The following is a 6617-nucleotide window of genomic DNA, read 5'->3' as shown; positions in this document are numbered from 1 at the left end:
TTGAAGCAGCAGCGTCTTAAATCTAGGCAGACACTGTCTAATTAATCCTGATTTTAGTGATGAATTGACTGACCTCAGAGCGCAGCTAAATTGTCTGACTTACTCGACTCGCTCATTTTTATGGCGATGAATCAAAAATCGCTGTAACACAGAGAATTTTCTCTGACCTGATTTGACTCTAACGATTTATGTGAGACCCGTCTCAGTACTTCTTCTTCTTCTATTTTTTTAAGTCAGAAATCAATAATAATAAAAAAAAAAATACATCAACAACACATGGATTCCAACACAAACAGACCATAAAATGCATTGAGATTTCTAATGCGATCAGATTCCTGTTTGAAGATATTTGTAATCAGACAGCTACTTCCTGTTTTGGTTTTTGTGCAGGTTTGGACGGTCGAGTTAACTAAACACACTAAACGCTGTTTTGGTTTCAAAGCTCTGAGAGATACAAATGACTCATCGTACACAAAGCAACATCTCTATGAAGCAGTCAAAGCGAGCTTAGATGTGAAAGGATGTTTTGAAGAAATATAATACTCTCCTTAAGAACTGTGGAAACATCAAATGAGGCGAAAGTGCAACACGACATAAAAAGGTCGTGTTTTTTGATAATTACTGAAAACCTTCGAGGCAGAAACAGGAACCTGGAATTCGGAATATAAAAATAAATCTAAATATTTAAGAAAACATCTACGTAACATTTATCACAGAACTATCATTTTTTGATCCCTCATTTCTACAGACTTTTATTTCCAAATGTCATATTTAAAATCTTATCTTGAAATATAAAGTTTGTTCATCTATTTATTGAGCGACTTATTTGTTGGCTCAATCATGTATTTGCCTTTAGATTTATTTACTATTTCACTATTCACTACCCACTTATTTTAGAGCCATGTTTATTTATTAATCAAATATTTAATAAAATTGTGTAGAGAAATCTGTTGTTATTATTGACTTACATCAACAGGATTTAATATTTGTTTATTTATTACACTTCTTGTCTTACACAATTAATTACAGGTTTTAAATTTCTGCTAGACTGAAACTTTCCGATGAAAATAAACATTTATAAGGCGGAATGGTGATATAAATCAACAATAACAGATTTTCTGCTGGTTGCAGTGGAAACCGTTCGCTCTATAAATGCCTCCACTTCTGATTCTTCGTCTTCATTATTCCATCTCAGCACAACAACCTCACCACGCCGGTTTTCCCTCCCTTCGCCTCAGCTGCACTTCATCATTTACTTCTAACTGTTTGGGGTTTAGATAAGTATAATTAATCTTTGGTCGGGCGTTGTTATGACATGGTAACATTAAGGAAGTGACATTCAGAATCAAAGACCACATGGAGGTCAGACTGTACAGAGCGTTAATAATTTGCCCCCCCAGAGAGAAAAATGACGACAGTGCTGTTTACATGCTAAAGGAGCGTTACAGTAAGAGCAGAAGCGTCTTTACTGTCTCTTATCTCCTGCCATGATACAAATCATAATCTTGCAGACGCTGTTATTCTGCCTCTCGTTTGTTCTCCCTCCCTCTCTCTCTCCTGAGCTCTCGTTACTTGGGGGAGGGATAGTTTCCTCCTCCCTCTGATAAACCTCACACCTCTCATCTCCTTCCTCATCTGCCACCTCTCCATCCGACTGATATTGCACTCCTCAGCTGGTGTCTCCTCTCTCCTCTTTCCGTCACTCAATCAGCCTCCATCGTTTCTTTTCTGGTTCTTGTGCTTTCGTTTTCTTTTTCTTTTTTTCCCAACCGTCCCTTTTGTTTTTCTCATTTTCTTTTACTGGTTTTACATCGCCTCTCTTTCCAGCTGAGTGGCGGTGGCGCAGTGAACAGAAGGTGAAAGTCTGGATAAGCCCCCCCCCCACCACCGCCGCCGCCGCCGCCGCCGCCTTCGCTTTGCTGTCGTCTTCACTCCTGTCTGCCTGCATCTGTCTCTCTCAATGCATCCTCCCATTCGTTTATCTCCTCACCTGTTCTACCTCTGTCTCCTTCCACCGCTCTCTCTGTCCGTTGATTTTATTCCATAAAACACAGAGGGAGGAAGGTGAGACAAAAAACAACAACAACTAACCAACAGAAATGTGTAAAGTAAACTAAATGTGCTTGGTTACGGTTATTATCGCTGCTCTGTTCCAGCTGTGGGAAAAATCCAGCTTCCCAGCTTTCGTCTTGCTGTCGAACATTTCACCAGTTTCCCAGTAAGAGCAGGAAACTGGTTTCTTCTTCAGCGCTGAATATTAAACTGGACCACAGACTGGTGCAGCTGGCCCCACGTTTACTCTTTAATATATCCAATATGTCCATTAGCTGGAAGAGCCGTCCACACATATTTTAACAATCTGGCACGTTTGGTTTCAACACATTTGGTACCAACGCTCAACATTTTTATTACAAGAATATTTATCTCATAAAAAGACGTTTCTGTCAACAAATTAACAAATTAATTTGTGCAAGAAAACATTTAACAAAGAGCCAAACGAGTCTTTACACACAGAAATGTTCCAGCACTTTCCGGTTCACTCATCCCAAAGTCTGTGGATGTTTTGAATGTTTTCTTTGGGCTTAGGTGGCTAAAAGCCAATTTTGTGTTTTACTCTACGACATAAAAAAACATCTGTAAATACTTACTGCGTAATCTTTTGTCTCTTAGAAAGACCAACACGTGCTAAAATAGGAAATAGAGAGATTTTGGGGAACGGTTAACGTCATAAAGATGTCAATCTCATTACATTTATCCTTGCGTTAATGCAAGCTATGAATAAATTCATGAGAGGGAAAGCTTTTAAGCTCAGAGGTCAATTAAACTCTCCGTTTTGGTCATGTGATCAACACATGTTCGTCTAACATTAAGATTTTTATTCCTGGTGATTATCTGAGAAGATTATCCTGCTCAACAAAACGCTGGAGTATCATTAAGTTTATTTTCTGCAGTACTCCAAAAGACAGTTTATCAGCTTTTTGTCAGGGGTTGATGCTAAAAAACATCATAATCTCTGCAGAACAAAACTGCTGCTTGGCTGCCTGCCATGATGACAAGATGTGACTATTTAAAATCACTTCTGTTGTTCGTTTGTTTTTGTTTTTTGTACAGACCTGAATGATTCTTAGCTGACATAAAGGTCTTCTGAAATTAGGCTAAATTTAAAGCTAGTTAGTCAGTTAAAGTTGAGATAAACTGGTTGAACTTCGTTTTTAAATGAATGCAGGTGTTGTGTTCTCTAATGAAACGTGGAGCTTCTCTGTGAACAGGTTGTTTTTCCCTGGAAACAGCATGTGTGTGGGAGGAGGTAAAGATAAAGACGGGGTGGTTCCTGTATCACACTGTAGACTCTTCGCTGTATAATGAGCCGTTCCCATCTCCTAGAAATTGTCTCGTATTACTTCGTGGCAAATATGTTTTGTAGGAAAGGAAATGAAGCAGTAACAGCATCAGGATCACAAAAAAAATCCTCATTATTTCTGCTTTGAATTCAAATTCAACCTGATCCTGGTTCTCTTCTAGATTTTTCTCCCCACTGTGGCTCCCAAACACCTACATTAACAACACATCCAAGTATAATCTAGTTCCAGTTGTGTGTGCGCTGCTACGATCTTTGCTACCTGATAACAGCATCAGTGAATAACTATTAAACAACAGGTTGGCTGTTTGTACCGCCATAATTTCATTTATATTGTGTTTCTATTTATGTAAATGTATAAGATGGGAGCATAAAACACACAGAGATCACGGCTAAGGTTAAAACAAGCTTTTAAAAAGTAATTAGATACATTCTCTTTTGAGTTCTTTTGACTAAATGTGTGAATAAATTTATTTAAAGCAATTACCACAGTTACTACAACAGACCAAGTGCCTCTTGGTCCGTATTGTGATTATTCATTCTCGCATTTTCTCTGAAACAGGATGTTTCTGAGCTATTAGAGTTTTATTGGAGTGTGGGTTTTCCTCAAAAAGCCTCAGAAAAAGAATCTTCTCAGTGAAGTGCCTCTTAAACCGGGGTCTCTTGGAAAATAACATCTGCACAAGTGAATTATATACCTGCCCTTATACACCGTCTGTGGTATCGAGCAATCAGATGAAAAATATGCAGCCAATGAAACGACTAATGCGTCAAAGACGAACAAAAGTCTCTGCAGCTCGATTTTAACTCCAGTAAAAGGTTGGAGAATCGTCTGGTCTTAATCCAAACCTAACCTACGACACGTTCTCGTCTTCAAACCAAAAGCATCTCCATTTTGTCCCCTCAAAGTGAGCAAAACCTTACTTAACCTTTAAGACCTGTCTTAAAATTTAACGACCGAGGTTAAAGGGATTTTTTTTTGTGCTTCACAAAATAATACTGCAGAACCAGAACAAGACAGACCTTAGAGACGTTAGAGGACATTACACTGACTTACATTCATTTCCCCGAAACCGCAACTTCAACACGTCTTCACCTTAAAATTTAACTACCTGTGTTAGGGCGACTTGATTTTTGTCAAGATAACCTGACAGTGTGAACAGACTTTGGTCCTCAGAACATGAAAATACTTACAAACACACACACTCACAAACAGTGAAGTGTTTAAGGGGGCCAAACAGCTGGACTGGCACCTCTTAACCCGTGGGTAGAGGACTGAGGTGAAGTAGAGCTGGCGTACCAGCAGGGTGAGGTGAAGTGGCTCTAATCTGCTCTACTGGCATGAGGTGGCAAAGAGCCGGCCCGCTGTGTCATGAGTTATGCTGGCAATAGGCAAAGTTGGCATCCAGCTGCGTCCGGCTCAGTGCATCAGCCTCCCGCCGGGCGACAGAGAGGTGGGAAATGGAGACGGCGTGAAGCCAAGTCCGGGGGGAAAGGAGGGGGGGGGGTGGAATGACACAGCGAGATAAACAAAGTTAGAGATAGAGAAATATCTGTCAGGAAAAATGAATGCCAGCTCGTCATCTAATGATATCTTTGCTAGTCAACGGTAATACGTTTCGAATGACTTTTCAGGGACAGAGAGAGACAGAGAACGTGGCAGACGGTGACTGATAAGGGAAGAAAAAGCACTCGGTTCAAAGGCGGCATAAAAATACATCCGCCATGTGACAGATTACCGCTAATACAATCTCTGATATATTCACAGCTAGGGGGGCTGGTAAGGTTAAGTCACAGCACAAAGTTTTTCAGGAACTCAGAACTGGGATTGGGGAGGGGGGCACAGAGGACCTGAATCCCAGCTGCTTAGACTGCAGGACTGAGACTCGACTGGAAGCTAACGGCCATTTCCCCTCCACTCCACCGGCGCCACCAACATTAATGTAAAGGGGCAGTTATGGAGCCGTTTGTGGGGAAGCTAACACAGCTAACTACGCTTCCTGCCCCGTGTACACAAATACTAAAAATCGAGACCGAACTGAGGATGCAAAAGGAGATGAGCCTTTAATTTTCTTCTGCCATCTGACCCGACGCCGTGGACTCAGACCTTGTACTCTGGCGCCACAGGAGGAGAAGGAGTGAATTATGTTTAACAAGCCAAGAAAAATTGCACGACCGGCCACCAGATCACCTGCACTTGACCTCCTCCGCCGTGTGCAAGACCGACTCGGCGGCACCAAAATAACTTTGGGGTTGCTTTTTTGTTTTTTTTTTCCCTGCAGGATACGTGACAACCCTGGTTAACAGTGAGGTGCAGCGGCAGACTCTGGTCTAATCCACATGGCAAAGACAAATGACCGCAGATTAAAGCCAGCATGATATGCGGATACAGCGTGTTGGATTCTGCTACGCGAGGACAAATTGGTGCTGTATTCAATTTATAATTTGCAGCCAGGAGAAAAGGTGTCCTGTTGTTTGATGTTCTCACACAATAACATCAGTATCACATTATTATTATTATGGTACAAAGATGCAAGCTGTTCTGCTGCACTCAGTCTGTTGGTCTCTGGTTCGGGTGGATTCAGCTGCAGGAAGATGCCCTCCCCTTCCTCCATCCCCTCTTATGGATGCTTGCTGGATGGATGTTTTTTTAAGGAAAATTACATTATTTTCTACACTTAAATTCAATTGTAGCTGCACTAAGAGTATTAGAGTTACTATAAGCCACAACATGAACCCTGAAATACACAACAGGTCATCGATAACGTTCTGAGCACAAAGAAAGTTGGACACAATGACGCACACTTTCTCACTAAAATCAACTTTTCACGGAAAAAGGGAAAACATGTTTGTAGTTCATGTGTGCAAATACAATGAAAAGCTTTGACACTTTTATGCATTTACACTTAAATTGACGACACACTGAACCTGTTTTTTATCTAATGACCATCAGGGGGCAACCCCGCTGGTTGAGAGAAACCTCAAGCTGTATTGAAGTCTATGGGAAAATGACCCTACTTAGGACTGAGATTGTTTTAAATGTAAAGTGAGCTAATCAAACACCCATTATTATTATTATTATTATTATTACTGCTAAAATAGACCATGAATGAGGGGGTGGCTAACGTGTGATTAATAGACTTTTTAAAATTACTGGAGCTGATCACGAAGTGTCATGTTGAAAATGAAACAGGCCGAAGGTTTTAGCATCTTCCAGTTCATTGTTTGCAGAATATAAAGAGAAGCATTCAGCCTGGTT

Source organism: Echeneis naucrates, chromosome 13 (assembly GCF_900963305.1).
Source record: "Echeneis naucrates chromosome 13, fEcheNa1.1, whole genome shotgun sequence".
Classification (NCBI taxonomy): Eukaryota; Metazoa; Chordata; class Actinopteri; order Carangiformes; family Echeneidae; genus Echeneis; species Echeneis naucrates.
Note: the sequence above shows the minus strand (reverse complement) of the source record.